Below are 11,134 nucleotides of genomic sequence, written 5' to 3'. Positions count from 1 at the left end.
ATGAGATACTCTAGGGGTATCGAACTCCAGGCCTCAAGGGCTGGTGTCCTGCAGGTTTTAGATCTCACCCTGGGTCAACACACCTGAATCAAATGATTAATTCATTACCAGGCCTCTGGAGAACTTCAAGACATGTCGAGGAGCTAATTTAGCCATTTAAATCAGCTGTGTTGGATCAAGGACACATCTAAAACCTGCAGGACACCGACCCTCGAGGCCTGGAGTTCAACACCTGCGTGATAGTCGCACCAGAAGTGTCTGTGAGAATAACCAAGGGAAAAGAAAAAAATAATTTGTCATGAAAATTGCTAAGAAGTAGATCACCTGTAATTAATTAATATGTTTTTCTAGCTCTTCTTTTCTTGTGGTGACACAGTATGTGAGTAATGGTTTATAGTGAGGATGATGTCACTTGAGCAAATAACATTTTCTCTTGAAAGTAGAAAAAAATCGAAAAGGACAGACAGAGCTGAAAACTCTTCCTGTTTTATTTTCTCCTTGAAAGCAGAGACTTTTTGTTGAGATGTTTTGGACAATTATCTGACTCAAACTTAGTGGACAATTTTTAGGCATGGTTTCTTCCTGTCACAACATTACTGCGCACCAGTGCACAAAACAAGGTCGATAAAGACAATGATGAGCAATTTTGGTGTGGAAGAACTTGACTGGCATGTGCAGAGCCAGGACCTCAACTTAATAGAACACCTTTGGGATGATTAAGTTTGTGGAAAGCCCTGCAGAAGCATTGAGGTTGTTCGAGCTTTAGAGACTGGGCCAAAATCATTATACACTCTATGGATTAAGAGTTGGATGTCACTCAACTGTGAAGGAGAGCTGATGGTGCCAAAAACTGAATTATGTTATTTGCAAAGTGACTTTTATATGTCATTTGTTTATCCAGCCAAAACAAACCTCACTGACTTTAAAAGTGTATTTTTTAAGCATGAGCTGGTTGTAAACATATTTCAAGTGGCCAAAAAGGAGTGGATTGGTTATAATGTTGGTACAATAATGCAAAGTCATAAAGACACTTTTACACTTTGTATATAACCCCTTTGCAAATCCTGCTCACTAAAGTCTATTAGACAATTTAAGTAAAGACATTACACATTAAAAAAACTAAACAAATGGAAACACTTTTTAGCAAAACACCCAATTTAACCCTCCGGAAAAACTCTCTCCACACACACACACACAATGATTTATGAGGCAAAACCAAACACGTCTCTTAGGCTACGTTCACACTGCAGGTCTTAATGCTCAATTCCAATTTTTTTGTCTGCTTGTTCACACTACAAATAAAATGCGACAGCAAATGTGCTCTAGTGTGAACCCTCAAAGCGGCCCGCATGCGCAAAAAAAGACGTCACACACAACGCGCTCTGTTTAGACCCAGAGCAAACAGTATTGTTTGACTGTTGGCCCTTAATATAAAGACTTCGGACTTTACGTTTCCCAATTTTGCTTTGAGTAATAAAGTTATTGTGTTATTTACATATGGCCTAATAATGTTCCTTATTGCTGTTTTAGAGAGGAGCGGTGCTTCAAATTATAGTTGCAGATTTCTGTCAAAATCTGCCGATTATACAGTACAAATAAAATGTCCACGTTCCTCCAACGCTGTCTTACCAACCGTTTCACTAACATCTACACGGGATGGCCAGGAAGTGTTCGCGATGTCTTCTCCGGCGCTGATAATTGGCGTCTGTCTTGTGTCAGTGACGTAAAAGACGCATTTAATGCGACGTGACCATTCAAACAGCAGTCGCTTTCTAAAACATCAGATATGTGTCGGATTCAGCACCACATACGAAAGTGACCCGGATCGGATTTGAAAATATTGGATTTGTGCCGTTCACACTGTCATACCATGATCGGATATGGGTCGCATAGGGTCAAAGTCAGATTTGATGCGCTTTTGCCTGCAGTGTGAACGTAGCCAAAGATTAGTTTCACATTTTCAGAAGTGAGTGACATCCTGGAATGAAGAAAGATGAAAAGATTTTGTTCAAAGTTTTATTTCATATAAAAGCTTTTTGTTCACAACAAACATATATTCACTGAATATAATCATTAAAATTACATTTTATAAATCACAGAATCACAACAGAAGGATTTATCTTAATGTTAAGTGAGGTCACCAATAGACTGGAGGGAGATTAGAACACTTGACAAGCTGCCACTGCCTCTGCTTTCACTGCATGGAAATTACTCACAGCTGCCTCACACTTTGTAAGCATGAATATTTCAACCAGTATGAATTCTTATGTGTTTCTTTAAGTGTGTGTTTTGACTGAATTTCTTTCCACAGGTGCTGCAAGAATACGGCTTCTCACCTGTCTGAGTTCTTGTATGAATTGTCAGTGTTGATTTCTCACTGAATCTTTTCCCACAGGTGCTACAAGAATACAGTTTCTCACCTGTGTGAGTTCTTACGTGAGATCGCAGTGTCGAGTTCTGAGTGAATGTTTTTTTACAGGTACTACAAGAATACAGTTTCTCACCTGTGTGAGTTCTTGTATGAATTTCCATTTTTGATTTCTGACTGAATATTTTCCCACAGGTGCTGCAAGAATACGGCTTCTCACCTGTGTGAGTTCTTATGTGAGTTTTCAGTGTTGATTTCCGATTGAATTCCTTCCCACAGGTGCTACAAAGGATGTGATTTCTTACCTGTGTGAATTTTCAAGCACTGACTGAATTTTGTCCTACAGGTCCAACAACAGCAACATGATTTATTACGTGTGTGAACTCTCCGATGTGTAGTCAGATCGGATTCAGAGTTGAACGTTTTTCCACAGCTGTCACATTTTAAAACATTTTTCTTTGTTTCAGTTTTACTCTGACTGTCTGATGCAGGAGTGTTGTCTACTCTCTGATTGTGACCTGTTTTATCTTCTTGGCTCTCTGTTTCAGGAGAGCTGTGAGAAAGGAGCTGCTCACTGTTTAGTTTTTGTTCAGTCTCCTGCTTCAGTCCAAGCTGCTCTCCCTCCTGACTGCTGCAGAGTTCCTCCTGTTCCTGTTTAATGTCTAGAGGCTCTGGGTCCTCCTGGTCACAGACCTGCTGCTGTGTGGGGTCTGAAGAGACAAACGGAGAAAAATGATAGAAAAACGGGTGAAAATATTTTCTAAACTCTGAATATTCTCATTACTTTCACAATTCTCTGTGAAAATGACCTGAAATCCATTTTCTACTAATTTGCCACACACCAACACAAATCCCTATCCTAATAAGGACACACATATGATCTTTCTCTTAGTATTAAGGTATGAACACAAAGCCGAAAACACAAATTAAAAATGAAAACCAAAAAAAAGAGACTTTAAAGTGGTCGTCATAGTGATTTTACTTTATAAACATGAACAGGTAGAAACGGAGGCTTCGGCCTGACTGCTCATCAGTTTGTTATCTGTTGAAGTTCAGGGTCTGGTTGCTGGGCTATTGTCTACAGTATAAAATATGTGCAGAGTATTTTAAAATATAGTGTAGTGGCAATTCCTTTTGGTTGACAAACCAAACATCCCACAATTACAAATCCACAAGCTACTGCTGTACTGAGATAATACAGGGAGTGCAGAATTATTAGGCAAATGAGTATTTTGTCCACATCATCCTCTTCATGCATGTTGTCTTACTCCAAGCTGTATAGGCTCGAAAGCCTACTACCAATTAAGCATATTAGGTGATGTGCATCTCTGTAATGAGAAGGGGTGTGGTCTAATGACATCAACACCCTATATCAGGTGTGCATAATTATTAGGCAACTTCCTTTCCTTTGGCAAAATGGGTCAAAAGAAGGACTTGACAGGCTCAGAAAAGTCAAAAATAGTGAGATATCTTGCAGAGGGATGCAGCAGTCTCAAAATTGCAAAGCTTCTGAAGCGTGATCATCGAACAATCAAGCGTTTCATTCAAAATAGTCAACAGGGTCGCAAGAAGCGTGTGGAAAAACCAAGGCGCAAAATAACTGCCCATGAACTGAGAAAAGTCAAGCGTGCAGCTGCCAAGATGCCACTTGCCACCAGTTTGGCCATATTTCAGAGCTGCAACATCACTGGAGTGCCCAAAAGCACAAGGTGTGCAATACTCAGAGACATGGCCAAGGTAAGAAAGGCTGAAAGACGACCACCACTGAACAAGACACACAAGCTGAAACGTCAAGACTGGGCCAAGAAATATCTCAAGAATGGTATTTCTAAGGTTGTATGGACTGATGAAATGAGAGTGAGTCTTGATGGGCCCGTGGCTGGATTGGTAAAGGGCAGAGGGCTCCAGTCCGACTCAGATGCCAGCAAGGTGGAGGTGGAGTACTGGTTTGGGCTGGTATCATCAAAGATGAGCTTGTGGGGCCTTTTCGGGTTGAGGATGGAGTCAAGCTCAACTCCCAGTCCTACTGCCAGTTTCTGGAAGACACCTTCTTCAAGCAGTGGTACAGGAAGAAGTCTGCATCCTTCAAGAAAAACATGATTTTCATGCAGGACAATGCTCCATCACACGCGTCCAAGTACTCCACAGCGTGGCTGGCAAGAAAGGGTATAAAAGAAGAAAAACTAATGACATGGCCTCCTTGTTCACCTGATCTGAACCCCATTGAGAACCTGTGGTCCATCATCAAATGTGAGATTTATAAGGAGGGAAAACAGTACACCTCTCTGAACAGTGGTTGCTGCTGCACGCAATGTTGATGGTGAACAGATCAAAACACTGACAGAATCCATGGATGGCAGGCTTTTGAGTGTCCTTGCAAAGAAAGGTGGCTATATTGGTCGCTGATTTGTTTTTGTTTTGTTTTTGAATGTCAGAAATGTATATTTGTGAATGTGGAGATGTTATATTGGTTTCACTGGTAAAAATAAATAATTGAAATGGTTATATATTTGTTTTTTGTTAAGTTGCCTAATAATTATGCACAGTAATAGTCACCTGCACAGACAGATATCCCCCTAAAATAGCTAAAACTAAAAACAAACTAAAAACTACTTCCAAAAACATTCAGCTTTGATATTAATGAGTTTTTTGGGTTCATTGAGAACATGGTTGTTGTTCAATAATAAAATTATTCCTCAAAAATACAACTTGCCTAATAATTCTGCACTCCCTGTATTTTGTACGCAGGCAAAAGCAGTCCACTATCCCTACTTGAAAGTTGCGTTTTTATGGCTTATTCATCCAGTTTGGCAAGCAATAACAAGATTCATTTTTTATTACTTCCTGCTGCTTCACCTGCTCTGGTAAAAAAAAAAAACATAGGCCAGTGCATGCTGGTCCAACACCAGTCTCTATATTTATACAAAAAATGGCCCTACAGCTCTTACTGACTGACTTAACAAGGTAAACACCAAAACCAGACCAAACATTAAAACAAATATTAACCTACAAATAAAACTTGTAAATAAACCCCAAAATATAAGTAAACTAACAACAAACTTTAACAAATTTTAAAATGAAAAAAATAAAGAACAAATAGCTCCAACATATAGGATACGGTACTGTACACACATACAGATGTTTTAAGATTATACAAAGGGTTTAAAAAAAGCGTAGGGGGGGTTATTATGGCTTAAAACATCTAAAAAATAATTTTAGAAAAGATATGGTTTCCATTTCATTGATTCGTACCTAATGTGGTGGGTCCCAGACCGCACCCCTCCTGAAAATCTAGGAAATACTGTATTTAGAAAACAACCAATAACCCTTTAAGGTAATAAAACATCACTGAGCTAACAGCTTGCTTAGGTTCCAGACTCAAGTCAGTTTCTTTGACTTCTACCAAGTGAAGGTTTAATATTACATGTTAAGAGAAAAGAGATGCATTCATGCTGATTGGACTTTTAATTCTTTCTGTGCTTCTAAAAAGGGAAAAAAAAAACCTTTAACCTCTGATTAGGATCCTACATGAGTCATATTCATTTTAATAATATAATAGCAATAATAATTTTACATACCTATTCTGTGCAACTTTAACTTTGGTTTCCAGATGGTCTCCAGCAGTCTGAGCTGCTCTTCATCAGTCCAGACGATAATGCCTTCAGTCTCCTGCTTCAGTCCAAGCTGCTCTCCCTCCTGACTGCTGCAGAGTTCCTCCTGTTCCTCTTTAATCTGTGGAGGCTCTGGGTCCTCCTGGTCAAGACTGGAGTTCCTCTCCTGGTTACAGACCTGCTGCTCATCCAGACCCTCCTCTTCCTCACAGTCATGTTGTTGTGGGGGGTCTTGAGGAGAAAAGAAACACAATAAAAAGGTCATTAATGTGATGAACAATAACAGAAAACACTATTTTTAAAAAGCACTTTGTGCGTTTGGCAGCCATCCTAAAAGGTTGCCCCCTTTAGTGGCCTCCACAGGAGAGCATCTGCCTCCACCACACTATCTCTCGCACGCTCCGCTTTCACACTAACTCTCTGCATGTCCTCCTTCACCACAGCCATGAACCTCCTCTGTGGTCTTTCCTCCTCTCTTACTGCCTAACATGTCATCCACTTCAGAGAAGTCTGGTAACAACTTTTAAAGTTAAATGTGTATTGTATATCTGAGATCTACCTTTATCTTTACTGCACAGTCTCAGTGCTTGGAGAGGAACACTGACACTTGATGAACTCAACAGTGGAATCTGTTCGACAAACACTTTAAATAAATGAATCAAAATATGTCAATCAAAAAAGGAGCTTTCGTTAACTATATTTACATTTAACTGCAGAATAAACTTCAGTCAACATATTTAATCATTTATTGTAATCTGGTTTTGTGCAATGATATAAACTAGTTTAGATTTATTCTGGATATTCTCACCATGGTTGAGGGTAGTGTTATTCCAAACAGCCCAACACCTAATCTAACAGTAACCATGGACCTGCACCAGTCCAACATAGTCCATCACTGGACACTGACCCACAGCACTGATAAATACCCAGTTTAACATCTTCTAGTAAAGTCAGTCACACTGAAGAATCTGAGCTCGAACAGCACAGAGTTAAAAACATGTCCATACCTATGATGTGTGAGTTTCTGTCGGGTTTCCGGCTGATATCCAGCAGTCTGTGCTGACGGTTGATTTTCTCCTCATACTGGACGATGGTTTTTTGAACCTCTGAGAAGATTTCCTCACAAACAGCAGTTAGTCTCTCCTTGATGAACTCTCTCAGATACTGAACTGAACTCATTGCTGCTTCACAACTGAAATATTTTCATATAAGATCACCAAACTAAAGTCCTCGGCTAAGTGCAAATCAAACATGAAGCTTACGTCGTCTAAGCTAGCGGTTCCCGCTTTTCGTGTCACGTGATCAATCCTCAACAGTCCCATAGGGCCGCGGTCTTTATATTTACATGTTGGTCACATAAGGTCACATTATACAGACAGATAATAAAAGACTGTTAGACTTTGTAAGTTGAGTCTTTTTATGGTGCGTGAGAATCCTTTTCATTAAGTATTTTCAGCTGTTTGCCGCTCCTCTGCGCTTTAGTGATTCTTCTTGTCATGTCTATGTTTGTCCACCAGGTGTCCTCCTCGGCTCAGCTCTGTGTGACAGTTTTCTACAACCATGATGAAGAAGAGTTTCTTTGTTTTTCAGTCTCTCTGCTCACTTTAATGTTTACTGCTGGTTCAGTTGTGTAACGATTTCTCACATTTGAAGTCAATCACACTGAGCTGAACATGAAGTTCCTGCTAACACAAACTAAAGTGAGTGACATCCTGGAATGAAGAAAGATGAAAAGATTTTGCTCAAAGTTTTATTTCATATAAAATCTTTTTGTTCACATTAAAGATAATGATATCTTCATTTAATAGAATCTTTAAAATTGCATTTTATAGTCAGAATGACAACAACGGCGGAAAAATGCATCATATGTTGAGGGAGATTAGCACACTTGACAAGCTGCCACTGCCTCTGCTTTCACTGCATTGAAATCAGTCATGAAACACGCTTAATGTGCAACAAGGACCATCATTTGCAAATACACAGCTATACTTACAAATTTTATATGAGAAAATCTATCAGGGGAGACACAGCTGGCTTTGCAAGAGGTAGAGCAGGTCATCTGTTAATCACAAGGATGGTGGTTCAATCCCCAACCAGTCTGCATGTTTGCGCCATTCCATTTATGATGAAACAACTAATCATGGCACACACCTGTTGCATGTACATTCACCCCTGTTTGTTTTGCTATGTTTAAACAACTCCTCAGGTTGTGTCACTAGGAGGCAGTGTATAAAAGCACAACAGACTTCCCCGTTTACACCTCTGGCAAGATAAGGTCAAACTTTCTGCCTCTGCTCAGTCTCAGTTTGTCATTTGGTTTTTCTAACAGTGAGGCAAATTGTGTAGCAGTTCATCTGAAATTTAAGCATGAAACAATATCAGTGCGTGTGTTTGTGAAAGTTGTGTGTGAATGTTAGAAAGTACTTACATAGGAACAGCATAGAAAAAAAAAGCTTTCTTGAGTGGGTGTATGGGGCAAGTTGTAAAAAGCACTTTGAGCGCTCAATTAGAGTGGAAAAGCGCAAACTTTAAACTGGATCTAAAAATAAGACTTGATTGCCTCTAATAAATGAGGCTAAGCTGCTCCAGACAGTTTGAGTTCTTATGCTCTCTGGTGCAGACTCGATGCTGTTTAAAGGTTTGAGATATAAAGGCAGAATTCCAACATAGTCCAAGTTAAGAGTTGATATGAGGTCAGCAAGTACAGGGCATGTCTCCTGTGTGCTAGTAGAACAATAAAATTATTTGCTGCCAATAGAAAAATAATTCAAGGAATAAAAGTTGTGTGCAAAAATCTGTATTATTTATTAGTGATGCTCATCAGGGAAACACAAAGACATTAGACATTGAAAACCTTTAGACCTTCCTGCTGTCTGGCACAGAGGTCCAAACGACTTCTTAGGGATGTGATTAGGGATTGATAAGAATTTTGAGATTACGATTCCATTCTCAGCATCACTTCTTGATTGTCTTATCAAATCTCCTTGGCTCTGCAATGAGAGTCACCACTATCAGCAAGCAGCAAATCAAATCTATTGTGCCGATTAATTACATGCTGTCAGATCAAATGTTTATGCATGTTGGACGTATTTCCCTTCATTCTTGTGATCAGTGTTGGGGTCATTACTCAGAAAAATAATGTAATTTAAATATTACACAGAACATTTTTCTTACAAGTAAAGCAGTACATTACTTAACTACTCCCAGGAGAAAGTAATTTGTTACACTTCTCATTACATTACTTTGAGTGTTGGGGAGTAATGGAATACATGTACCGGCTTTACGTATTTAAAATACAGAATATGAGTAACTGTATTCCGTTACAGTTACCGTTTAAAAGGGTGGTATTTAGAATACAGTTACTTTGTTGAAATAAATGGATTACACAGGGTCTTTTCCTGTTTCATATGTTAGTCTCTACCCTCTCTATTTTTGGTAATTCCATGGTGGTGGAAACCCAAACAAAACACGCATTAAGAGGCTGTATGCCTGTGTCTCAATCTCGTGGCTCATGTCACCTCTACTTGTGGCCCTCATAATGACCTGATGAAATATTTTTACAAATTATTATTCAAAAAATATTTAATTTTGATTTTTAATTGAAGGCAATAGGCAGAGTGTTACAGGCAATGCTCTAAAGAATGTGGCCTCATGGGCAGTGTAGTCCATGCTGAGGGAGAATGGACTGCCATACCCGTTATGTGTCTGTGAGCGAGGGAGGGAGGAAAAAGGAGAGTCGAAAAGTACGAGTTGTCACCGAGCAGAAACGGGAGATGGAAGCATGTAAATATAATAATAACCACTGCAGCCAAGAAGAGTGCCTGACAAGCCCAGTTGTAAGTAAGCTATTAAGACTCGACTGTACGCTGCGCTCGTGTTTTTTTTTTCTCGAAACAATAATTTCTTTTGGAGCAGCCTTTCAACGCCTCTCTCTGTCTCGCTGGGCAAAGTTGACCCAAACAAGTAAAGATAGTTTTCGGCGCGACACGGAAGTCCACGTACTAGCCAGAGGTCCCTTTACAACGGTTTGGAGCTGCGGACCTGTTTATATACGCACGGAATAGTTTTCTATTCGAGATCGCTGCAAAAAGTGCAGCCTTACCTAATGTCTACCCTACTGTTACTCATTTTATATTAAGATTTAAAAATCTAGTTGGTATTGGTATAACGAGTAACCTTCAGTAATAGTAAAAAAAAAAAATCACACAGCAAGAGTACATTCATGTAGTTGTAAAAAGCATGATAATACATTAAGTAATCCAAAGTATTCCATTACGTTACTCTGAGTAATGCAACGAAATACATTTTGGGGCATGTATTCAGTAATCCGTAGTCAAATACATTTTAAAAGTAACCTTCCCAACACTGATTACTTTTGCATTACTCTGTAAAACGACATATTACACGAGCATGTGCAAAAGAAAACCGTCTCTCTTACTTTGCTGTAGATTGCGCAGACAAATGTAGTTTCTTAAACATTAGAATCACTAGAAGTGTAATTAAATAAATAATCGTATTCTGTGATTTCTGTCATATAGATGATGACAGACGCTTGTCAACAGAGAATTATTTTAAAATGTATATGAAATGGACTATTATGATTGGTCAGAATAAGCCCATGAAAATATAACAAACGTTACTTTTTTATATAGGAGGAGAGCATATTTAGTCTTTTTTTCCATTTCAATATATGTTTTTTAATTAATTTAATCTAGAACCTAATGCTATGCCAGCGTTTACCTTTGGCTGAGAGTGTGTAGAACTGATGCTTGTGATGATGTTGTAGAACTAGAAATTATAAATGTCAACCAAACTTTGTGGGTTGTGAGCAAAAACCAAAGCCAACTGAATCCAAAAACAGTTGGAACCCTGTGTGGTTTTACAGTAAACACATCTCAGTCATTCTTGTTAACAGATGGAGAATTTTCCTGACAACAGTTGAGTTTGTTTTCTTTAACAGTCTCAATATTTTTATTTGATTGTATGAGTATTTCTCAAAATTGTGTTGATTGTAATTACTGATCGCCTGGTGTAGTAAGGAACTTTGTTTAAAATTGTGCTGGGCTTATCTGAATCACTGTTTCACAGAACAGCATCTACAACATGTAGCGATAACAAAATTGGCCAGCAGGTGTCCCCGTGGAGCTGGTTTCAT

General features: G+C 38.9%; 1 pseudogene across 1 annotated transcript; it reads right to left on the bottom strand.

Annotated features, from left to right (window-relative positions):
* Positions 1-2,015: 2,015 nt before the first annotated feature.
* LOC146390320 (uncharacterized) lies at positions 2,016-7,679 on the bottom strand (annotated as a pseudogene). Its single transcript, XR_014799817.1, has 3 exons — positions 6,987-7,679; positions 5,947-6,210; positions 2,016-3,078 (listed from the first exon to the last, which is right to left on the bottom strand). The product of XR_014799817.1 is annotated as an uncharacterized LOC146390320 (transcript).
* Between the last annotated feature and the right edge of the window lie 3,455 nt (positions 7,680-11,134).

The sequence above is a fragment of the Perissodus microlepis genome, chromosome 3 (assembly GCF_051167445.1).
Source record: "Perissodus microlepis isolate ML-2025 ecotype Zambia chromosome 3, ASM5116744v1, whole genome shotgun sequence".
Classification (NCBI taxonomy): Eukaryota; Metazoa; Chordata; class Actinopteri; order Cichliformes; family Cichlidae; genus Perissodus; species Perissodus microlepis.
Note: the sequence above shows the minus strand (reverse complement) of the source record. Positions and strands in the feature narration are given on the sequence as shown.